The sequence below is a fragment of the Pongo pygmaeus genome, chromosome 3, assembly GCF_028885625.2.
Source record: "Pongo pygmaeus isolate AG05252 chromosome 3, NHGRI_mPonPyg2-v2.0_pri, whole genome shotgun sequence".
In the NCBI taxonomy this organism is placed as follows: domain Eukaryota; kingdom Metazoa; phylum Chordata; class Mammalia; order Primates; family Hominidae; genus Pongo; species Pongo pygmaeus.
Window position 1 is genome coordinate 98,766,637 of NC_072376.2, and position 11,680 is coordinate 98,778,316.

At 38.0% G+C, this 11,680-nt stretch overlaps 1 protein-coding gene across 5 annotated transcripts in view; it reads right to left on the reverse strand.

Moving 5' to 3' along the window:
* Positions 1-11,215, reverse strand: part of MAPK10 (mitogen-activated protein kinase 10) — a 336,739-nt gene extending 325,524 nt beyond the window's left edge. For all 5 annotated transcript variants that reach the window (XM_054485266.1, XM_054485265.1, XM_054485269.1 and 2 more), the window contains exons 1-2: positions 10,278-11,215; positions 5,149-5,263 (exon numbers count right to left, since the gene is read on the reverse strand). The gene's annotated coding sequence lies outside the window, so the exon portion shown is untranslated. The remainder of the gene's footprint in view (positions 1-5,148; positions 5,264-10,277) is intronic.
* Between the last annotated feature and the right edge of the window lie 465 nt (positions 11,216-11,680).

Here is an 11,680-nt window from a genome sequence, read left to right on the forward strand (position 1 = left end):
TTCTTTCTTTTGTCAATCATTCAATAAATATTTATGCAGTGCCTATCAAGTGTCAGGCGCCGTATTAAGTATAAGAAATTCAAAGATGAGTCTTGCTCAAAATACCCCCTGGCTAAGGTGGGAGGCAAAGCAGACACAAACAGATAATAAACAGATAATAAGATACTATGGTAATACAGTTAGGTAGATAACGCACAGGTTACTCTGAGAGCACCAAGAATGATTGAATGCTGGATGAAAGGGATCTGAGAGGTTTCCAGGAGGAGATAGAATCTTATGAAATCCAAAGTGATTCTAAACAGTACTCTCAAACTTTAACATGTATTTCAATCTCCTAGGAATCTTGTGAAAATGCAGAGTCTTAATCAGTGTGTCTGTCTGAGTAGTAGGACCTCAGATGCTGCGTTTCTATCAGGCTCCAGGAGATGTCCATGCTGCTAGCCCCCAGACCATCATAGAGTCACAAACGTCTTAAAGGATGGAAAGGAGTAAGTAAGGGCTGTGCAGAGTGAATACAGGCAGTATAAACAGCATGAAGTAAATCACAGAGGTAGGAAACACCTGAGTATATGTGATGAGACTGAAGCATACTGGTGTTTCCAGGCAATTTAAAAGGTCATGAGTGTCTAAAATGGGGATGGATGGGAGTATGACATATCGTTTTTTGTTGTGTGTGTGTGTGTGTGTGTGTGTGTGTGTGTGAGACAGTCTTGCTCTGTCGCCCAGGTTGGAGTACAGTGGTGCAATCTTGGCTCATTGCAACCTCTGCCTCCCAGGTTCAAGCGATTCTCCTGCCTCAGCCTCCTGAGTAGCTAGGATTACAGGTGCCCACCACCATACCCAGATAATTTTTTTTTTTTTTTTTTGAGACGGAGTCTCGCTCTGTCACCCAGGCTGGAGTGCAGTGGCATGATCGCGGCTCACTGCAACCTCTGCCTCCCAGGTTCAAGTGATTCTCCTGCCTTAGCCTCTCAAGTAGCTGGGACTACAGGCACCCGCCACCATGCCCAGCTAATTTTTTGTATTTTTGGTAGAGATGGGGTTTCACCGTGTTAGCCAGGATTGTCTTGATCTCCTGACCTCGTGATCCGCCTGCCTCGGCCTCCCAAAGTGCTGGATTACAGGTGTGAGCCACCACGCCCGGCCAATTTTTGTATTTTTAGTAGAGACAGGGTTTCACCATGTTGGCCAGGCTGGTCTCAAACTCCTGACCTCAGCTGATCCACCAGCCTTGACCTCCCAAAGTGCTGGGATTACAAAGGCTTGAGCCACCCACCTGGCCAGAAGTATGGCATGTCTTAAGGAAAAGGGAAGTTATTACATGGATGACAGAGAATATCGAAAATTCTTCAAGTAGGGTAATTATACGGTAACAACTGCAAATCAAATAACAAGTCTGGTGGCTTCACTGGTAGAATAATGGACAAGAAGACAGTATGCTAGGCTACTTAAATAAACCTGCCAAAGATGACGATGAGGACCTAAATTATGGCAGTAACAACAGATTTAGATGAAAACGGACTGGTCCGAGAAATGGTTAGGAAATAGAACAGGTTGATTGTGTCATCACTTGTTAATTTAAAAATCAGGTGGTTGTTATTTCTTTGCATTTTTTTGCAGACATTGTATCTATTCTTAACCTGACAGTAACATGTGATCTTGGACAAGCCGCTTACCCTCTTTAGCAGTTGCTTCCATATCTTTAAAAAAAAAGTGAAGATTTGACCCAAATGAACAGTGTCATTGCTTTAAACCCTAAAATTTATGAGCCTGTGAACTAAATTCATCTCATTGAATTGTAGATTCATAAAATGTATTCTTAGTACCTACTACAATACCTGGACTTTATAAAATGAATTATTAGTACCTACCACAATACCTGTATTTTATATATATATATACACACACAATATATATGACAATGTATTGTATAATATATGTACAAAGGATGACAATATATTACATTAGTCATACAATGTGTGTGTGTATATACACACAAACACACACCCATTGTATGACAAATATTGAATCTACCTAGCTGACAGGTATTAAAACTTGAGTCTTTTAAAATCCTTCCTCTTCTTTGCCCACCACATTCATTACCAAGTCCAGTTGTTTGTTACATATGCCCTACTGGCAATTCTTTGGTTTATGCACTTATTTTTTTAACCGGATTCCTGCAATAGCACCTTAGATGTTCTCCCTGGTTCCAACCAAATCCCCTTCCAAACACTCTCTGAGAAACTGAAGGATTCTGGAGTCAGAAAGACTTGGGCTTGAATGCTAAGTCCACTGTTCCTTAACTATGTGATTGTCAGCAAGTGATTTAACCTCTCTAAACCTTGATTTCCTTACCTCTAAATTACAGGGATACTAGGAAGATGAACTATTTGTAAAGTACCTACTATAGTGCCTATTACACAGTGAGAACTCAATAAGTGTTAGTTATCATTTTGAAAGACACATCTCAAAAAGATTTGAGCAGGTACTTCACAAAAGAGGAAAATCAAATTACCAAAAAACAAAAAATGGAAAGATGTTCTTCTTCATTAGTAATCAGCAAAATGCAAATTAATACTTCTATGAGTACAATTATGTATCTACCTGATTAGCAAAATTTAAGAACTTGTAAATCAAGTGTTAGTGAGGATGTAGAGTTTCTCATATACTGCTGCTGGGAATGTAAATTGATGCAACTGATTGGGGAAAATATTTTGGAATTATTTAGTAAAATTAAAGGCACACATACCCAAAAACTCAGCAGTTCCTTCCCTTGCTATTTATCCTAGAAAAGGGTAAATATCAGAATCTATGTAAACTAATATATATAAACATAAAAATGATATTGTATTTATATTTATACTAGCATTAAGTAAAATAGATTTAATCCAAATGTTCAACAACAATAGACTAGATAAGTAAATATTGGCATATTAATACAGTAGAATACTATACAACAATTTACATGAATAAACTACATGCATGAACATGAAAGAATCTCACAATGCTAGCAAAATAATCAGGCGATTAAGAGTATACATGCTGTAATTCCAAATACATGGAGCTGAAGCATAGGCAGAACTAAGATTCATAGCCTAGAGATGCACAGATAGATGGAAAACCTACAAAGAAAAGCAAGGTAATGTGCATGACAAAAGGTGGGATAGTAGCTAGCAGTTACCTATGGTGGGGAAGGAAAAGTATGTGATCTGAAAGGGACACATAGGGGTTTTCTGGGAGTCTATTACATCATGTTTGATTTATTTGTTTGATTTGTTTTATGTTGTTTGATTTGTTTACATGATGTTTGATTTGTTATTATTCTTTAACCGGTATTTGTTTTATACACCCTTCTATGTGCATGGTATATTTCACAATTAAAAAATAAACTGATTATGTCAATCTCCTACTTAAAATCTTTTAAAAGCTCTTCACTTTGAAACAAAATCCAAACTCCTTAATTTTGTCTAAGAGATCCTTCATGGGACATGTCTTCTATCCCGCTTCAACTTTATCTCTGCCACTACCATTTCTGCTTCAGCATAGTAAATGATACCTAGTATTCCACACAATCATGCTCTCTCAAGCTTCTGGGTCAGTTAAAAAATGTTCCCACTGTGCACTGCATCCTCCCTTCCTCTGGCTATCCTTTTACTGTGCTTAATAGTCCACCAAAAGATCCCTTCCTCTGGGAAGTCTTCCTTGACTAATCTCTACCACATCTGTGTTAGAGTCTCCTCTGATGCACTTCCTTTGGCACTCTAGACCTACCCACGTAATAGCACTTGTGCCACACTCTTGTGCCACTTGTGTAATAGCACAAGTGCCACACTCTTTAGAACACAACCACCTCCATTAATAAGCACATTTTATTATAAGTACCACACTCTTTAGACTCTGGGCTCCTTTAAAGCAAGGACTGTCTTTTATCTTCCCCAAAAGCTAAACATGCTACCTACATCACAGATTCTCAATAAGAGTTTGATTAATGAATTAATATTCAGAATGGAGAGAACATGGTATGCTTTCTACATCACTGAGAGTAACACATAATATACTAGGTTCAACCATATAAAATTGCCCTTATTTTAGGTCAAAAATAGTTTGTTATTGGCAATTGCATAAAATTATTTATAACACTCATTGAATACATGTTAATTAAGCACAGTATAGTGATGCTATTAGATCTGCTTTCTCAATGTAATGGTAGACGGATTGTTGTTTATGAATTGTTTTATAAATTCACTATATGAAATAACTCTAGGATTAATTTCATCAGTCTTCCACAGTTATAGGCTATGCATTAATTCACAGGGCAGCCTACCTATCTACAGTTATATAAGCCACTAGGCAAATGAAAGAAAGATATTGATCACTAGCTCAAAATAGCTTCTTTTGGAGTCTCATAAGCACCACAGTCATACTCTAGTTCTCAAAGATGTTATTTGACAGATTATAACTCGTTCATCTCTGCTGGAATCTATTGATTATTGACTTTGGTGACTATGAAGCATTAAGTATTTGATTTAAAAAGACATTCTACCTGTGTGTGCTGATATTTTTATAAATAAGTAAGTTTTAAAGTCATTCCAACTAGGCAGAGCAACTGGATCTATTTTTAATATTGCTTTGTTAAGCAAAAGGATTTGTAGGCTAAAATGCCCATGAATGGAGTTTTATAAAACTGTGATTTCTCTTCTATTATTTCAGAAGAGCTAAATGGGGTGTGTGTATGTGTGTGTTCCTGAAAGAAAACCATAATTTAGCTCAGAACCAATTTTTCTACTGAAGGAGATGAATCTGTAAAATATAGTACAATGTTGCAAATAATAAAAGTCACTTAAAAATAATGGTACCCAGCTGTTACTCTGTCACATGAAAATGTTAATTGCAGGTATCATCCATGGTGGTAGTATCATGGTGTTATATGCTGCACCCATGCACCTCAAGACTTTTCACTACTGTATGTGGTATCAGTAGTACCACACCAACTCTTAAACTTCTGTTCTATTGATTTTCACTTCTGTAGTCAAAATTATTTGGAGCAGTATTTCTCCAGCTCCATGTACAAAACCATATGCAATATTTAAATTGGCTATATAGATCATAGTTTTCATGCTAAGGAATATTTTTAAATTGGCAACTCACCACAGCTTGTATGGTTTCTCATCTATAGGAAACGGGTCTAATTCAACAGTTTCTTGCATGAGTTGCCATAGTGAAGATCTGAGATGGGCCTGACGTTGGTGTTTCTCACACTAGCCTGAAAGCAAAACCGAAAACAGATGAGTTTGATTTTAAGATTTAAATTTGTATTTAGAAAACCAAAAAGCTGACATCAAAGACAATTGGTTACTGGGTGGGTGAGTACAGGCAGAGGAAAGAAAACATCTCAAGGTAATTATCTCTATTCATAATTTATTGCAAGCACAAGAACTTTGATGTTATAATACCAGAACAACTATTTTAATATCTGAGCATAAACTAAATTAGTAATTCTTATTTCAGTTGATATAGTTGGTCTTGTGATATGAATTTGGTTTTCTAATACAAGGCACCCCAGTCATCCTCAACTGGGACAGCTCCACTGTTACATAGATTTACATATTCTGCTTTTCATACAAGATTTCATTGGAACAATGGTTACATAGGTACCAATAAAGGAGGAGAATTTTGAAAACCTCTGAAGTATGCAAAAGAAAGTAAACCTAAGCTGGAGCTCATCTGAAGAGACCTGTATTTATGTTCTTCTAGTTACAAACCTGCTTTTTCACCATTATAGCCTGTTACTTCCCAACATTATATTAGACAAGATTCTTCAGAATATGTGGCAGTCTCCAACATTCTACCCAATGTCAAACCGTAAGTTTTTATTTCGAGTTTGGAAAATATGGTCATCATACCCAAAACAGGCCTCCTCTTTACCCCAAGTAAGAGTCTCTTTCCTGCCCAGGTGCTTACAATTACTCCTAGGACTACCATCCTCTCACTATCCCACCACCTCACCCCGACACCCCAGTGTGGCCCCATTGTCACCAACCACCACTTCAGAGGAGGTAAATTCCTTTCTCCTCTGAATTTCTATTGCACTCATTATCAAAACACCAACATGGGCCCTTGATTTTGTACCATCTTTATTGTTATTTAGCCTCATCTTCCCAAATGAGTATAGGTTCCAAATGGCAGAAACTGTGTTACAGTTTCCCAATTTTTTCTACCATAGCACTTAGCAGAGAACTCAGTACATGAAAGATATTCACTCAATGAATATTTGGTGTGTCCCTATTGTGTGTCAAACAGACAAAGTCAGTCCCTGATGGGGATTAAACCTTAGTAGAGAATACAGGCAATACAAGAATAGGCAATTACTGTATTATATAAATGCTGTGATGGAGCTTCCATCTACAAACACTGAATAAACATTGCCAAATAAACAGACCTAACCTAAGAGCTTCCCTTCACTATCAATGCTTTCAGATCCTATTTCCAATGTATAAGAAGAGGACAATTGCTTTAAGCAATCCATTTTCAGAAAGCACATAGGGCACCCAGGCAGGTTAACACAGACAAACAGGAGTCAGTTTTATTTCTATGAAGACAAGTCACTAAGATGAATTTCTAGAACTTTAAAGTCCCTGCTGTTTTTGTTTTTGTTTTTCTTCACACACACACACACACACACACGTGTACAAACACAAGATAGTGAAAATCCTGTTTATTACTGTGCAGGTCACTGCAAATGCCCAATTGCCTTATAGGGAAGCTTTGCCTTAAACCTGCACACCACGCAGGGTTTTAGAGCAGCTGTGGTTAGGGATGCTTCTCAGGAGACTGTATTCATTTCTCTTTCCATTGAAAACTTTAATTTCCATTCCTACTAGCATTATTTCCATAAGACTCAAAGATTTTACATCTCATAGTCACCAGAGATAAGAACTGTAAGAAAAGCCATAGTGGCTTGATATGGATCCAAAACATCAAATAAACTAGAAAATCCTTTACCAGAAATAGTATATGTATGAGGTCTACTTTTTAAACCTAAAATATTTCTATTTAGTGATTTTCAATATTACCTGATGTCTCCTCTTAAGAGTTTCTACCAAGATTCACAATAAGAAACACAGCTTCTCCCTATTAAATACAGAAAACAAAAGATATGCAAAACACAGTTTTTGTATTTTCCCCTTCTTTGCCTTGATTGGCTCATGAAGATAAAATGTACTCAAACTGAAAAATCTTGAGTCAAAACCTTACAATTTCGCTATGCAAACACGTACGGGTAGGTGAATTTCTGAAAAGATGGGCTCCAATTCTAAGTTATATTTTTTAAACAATCAATATATGCAGCATGATCTTTTTATCTGAATCAGCAGTACAGCGTCTCATCTCAGGCTTATGTAATGCAATAAATATATCCAATATGCCAAAGAAGCAAATGGACTCTGTTCTTCTTTACCAGTAAGCATCTCCCCTACTAGTCTATAGGCCCAACTTTTTCCACAAGTCCTTGGTCCTCATAAGAAGGTGCAATAATAGATGCATGTGTGGTAGGAGGAAGGCACTCAGCAGTCCTGCAGCAAATAGAGCATTGTACTCCATTCTTGTCACTACTGGACATTTCCGTGCCTCTTTCTGCATGATTGTTGCAATGTCCAGCCAAAAGCTTAAAAGAGACTGTAAGAGGAAATAGAAAGGGCAATGAAGAAAGAATTTAAGACAACAATGTGTTTGCTTCTCATTCTAATTGAAGGAAGTCTCTCTTGCTTTGAGTCCTTTATTCTGATAAGCAACCAGGCAATCATTCGATTTGAACACACCAACTCCACTGAAAGTCGTTTGGCTACAAATGTGACGTGAGGCCAGAACTAGAGCATGAAGGGAGAACATCTATCCCCATATTTAACAAACAAGTAAATACCCAATTTGTCTTTAGCTTTTAGTATCAGTATAAAAAGAATTTATAATTAGGCTTACATCCAAAGAAACAGATTCATTTACATGAAACCACAATAAAACCTTAAAAATATATTTATGCCTTTAAACATGGGAGGTTTTTTTAGATTACTTAGGTTGGGCAAATTTGTTTTGCTTATGATATTCCTGTAGGATATCCTAACAAGGAAAATCTTATTAATTTTCCTATAAATTTAAAATATTTACATTTTATAGCATTGACAATAAATTCTCAGTTCATTCTAACCTTAGAATATATAGACCATGTACTATGAAACCATTAAATACTAATAGCTGCAGACATACCAGACAATGACAGCAAAAACACACTCAGCCCCTCTGGGATCTGTTCATAAACACCCCCTTCCAGCATGGCAAACACACTCCTCTCAACAGCAGATGCTGTTCTGGGGCGAGCAGGCAGGAAGCTGGAGGCAGCTGATTTTCCCACTCTACATATAATTTCTTACTGCCTCATTATCCAGAATCTTTTTACTGAAACTGTAAGGATTTTTTAAGAACAGGAGCCCCTCAAATTAAAGACACTTTGCAACAGCAGAGGAACGACAGGCAAATGAAGAAGCATGAAGACTCTCTAATATTTAAGGTCACACCACCTTTGTCATCTGATTCTGATTTTCTAGTCCCATTGTAGGGGAGAGAAAACCCAGTTTGCTCCACATAATAAAATAAGCTAATCCAATACTTTATGTCAATTTTAAGAGTGTGATCAAGGTAGAGAAGGAAATACATACCAGAGGCAGCCAAACTGCTACATCCAAAGCATCCAACCCCTAAAATCTAATGGTTCTGAAGTGGAGTCAGAAGCTTGTGATATCTTTATATATTTATTTGTTATATATTTATAACATATATGCTCACCTAAAGTAGAAAATTCACAGAAGCTTCTCTGAGAGAAATGGTCCTTACTGCAACTATTTTAAATATGTTGATAAGCATTCTGTGAGATCTTCCAGGGTCCGACAACTAGCAGATGAGGGATAGAAGGAGATATTGGATGTTGTACTGGCAATGCCTGGTGCACTTACACTCATTTTCCTTCCACCTGAGCTGTGGCCTGTCCCATATGACTTAGCCTGCTTCCTTGCAGTTTGTTCATAAAAGTTATCATCAACATGGCCAGAAGCAGGGAGGGCTGCTGTACAGACACCGTCAGGCTCTGCACCAAAGGCAGCCCATGTAAACAACCTTGTGATTGCTTCAGAGCCTATTGCTGTGGGATAAGCCATTCTTTCACTGTGGCTAAATTGCAGTACCCTGGGAAGTTATCTGTTTAAGGGGGTAAAAGCAGAGACTAGGTCTCTAGATTTAAATGTCGGGGGAGGGTGAGAAAAATATATGGATAGATAGTTTTCTTGTAATATCTATAGCCTGATTTACTTACAGATTTTCCAGTAAATTACATTTACTTTGTTGAAGGCACAAATACATAGATTCTAAGAAATATACTGCCATACTTATTTCTGATTTTTTTTTCAAAAGAGCTCTGACATTTGTAGGGGACACAGTATCCCAGCACAGAATACCTGGGAATCTTGCCATGAAAAAAAAAAAAAAAAAAAAGGCTGCCTGCTGTGACTAGGAGATCACTTTCTTAAAGGGACCCCTTTCCTATTTGACTGCAGTGCCAATGTTTCCTCTTATCTCTAACCGGACCCCTGTTCTGTGTTCCTCTCCCCAGCTCAGATTTAGCCTAGAGTTGCTCTGCAAGAGTAACACCAATAGTTTTACACCTAATATATATATAAATACTGTTCCTTAGTAAAATACATCTTAAAATATTTAAGTTATACTTCTCACAAAAGTAAACATAAATACATACTAAAAGACATTATTTTTAATGTTTTATGGAACCCATCACATGTTTCAGATATGGAGCTAAGGTCAGCACTTCTAACAAGCACAGCTGTTTCGTGGTTTTTTTTCCCTCTCTCTCTCTCCCTGTGTGTGTGTGTGTGTGTGTGCGCGTGTGTTTCTCTCTCTCTCCCTTCCCTTCTGTAGCCCTGCATTGGTCTAAAAACCCTTGGTCACAATAAGAATGCTCCCTCCCTCCCTCCCTGTGCTACCCCTCACTCCAAACGGAAAGGTTTCAACACGCCCAAGTCTGGGAAGAGATGTTCTGCACAGAGGGAAAAACTGGTGGCTTCTTGCCTCAAAGCTAGTTCACTTGATTAACCTGATTTCCACCACATCTCTCTCGTCTCTTCCATACTCCCTCTCCCGCCCCACCAGGAGCAATCAACAGACATCACCCCACCCTCCAAAAACAGGTTAGAACCCAGAACGAGCAAAGAGCCACCTACCATTCCGTGCCTGAGAACTACGATCCTGATCCGGCAGTGTTTGCCCCAGAAATCCTCCCTACTTGTTTTTCATTAACCACATTCCAGACTGTAATATGGAAGAGATTCTTTGGAGATATGGAGATTGTTTAAAATTAACGATGGACAGGTGATTTCCAAGAAAACCCAATCTTAAACTCACTCAAGCCCCTAGGAATTGAGGGGTGAGGACAAAAAAGGATATTTGTAAAAATGAAAAAATAAAAGAAAAAGGTAAGCATATAGCAAGCACCACCCACCCCCATAAAAATAAAAAGTGAAGGGGAGGTTAAAGAAAATAGAAGAAGAAGAGTGGCTTGCTGAATCACCCTCTTTCACTGCCTGGAAACCATTGTGCAGCGTGATGCTGCCTGTACCATTGTGGAACCTACCAGAGAAGACGCACAGAGGGCTTGGGGAATGGGGTTGCTATGGCAACCGAAAGGAGCACACATGACGTCAAAGCCCAGAGAGGTCTAGGGAGGGGGATGAGGGGACAACAGAGAGAGGAAAAGTCTATGTGCAGCTACAGCTACTGTGTTTTCCGGTGAAATGAGGACCAGGCAAATGTAAAGGAATAAGGTTCGTCGGCAGCCAACATCAGCAACTAAGACATCAAGGCAGCCAGCCTGCACAACCTGAAGAAAAGATCCATTCGATGCAGTTCTGGCCCTTTGCACAGCAGCACGGAGGAACAAATACCAGCAGAGCAAAACACCACTGGAAATGCAACCTCTGCTTTTCAACTATCTCCTGCAGTATCTCTAAACGTCAAACAAGTAAGAAATGGTAATAACCTCAGAGAAGAAGCAGGCATTTGAGTGTCGCCTGAACCCCGAGGTCATCTGCACAGCACTATTCCTCTTCTCTGTTTCCTTGTTTTTGTAAAAATCTTGAATAAATATCCACTAAACCAAATTCAACAGACTAATACTTAGGTTGCAATCTGAGTGTACAAAGAAAATACTGATTAATTGGAGTAAACACATCAGAATTCTTTTTGTTTTTTTAATTGCAGAAAATTTTCTAGAGAACTGATGCAAATTGTACTGTTACTATTTGGGGCAAATATCGCAATTTTATTTAAGTAATTTGCTCTGCCTTTAACTGTTATAGGGTATTTTTAAAGTCTCCAAACAGTTTTACTATCCACAAATAATAGTTTCTTAGAATGACAACAGTTGACTACTTGCACTATAAAAAAAAATTAGGTTTACCAAATTTGTTTTACCTTTTTTATGTAAGAAAAATTTTCCATACAAATTTCGCTTAAACCAACTCCAGCCTTTGGACTTCTCAAATTACGTAATCTAATTCAGTTCCTTTTTTGCTTACACTCTTTTGAGGTGGGTTTCTGTTTATTGCTACCAAGTAGTGCTGAGTTG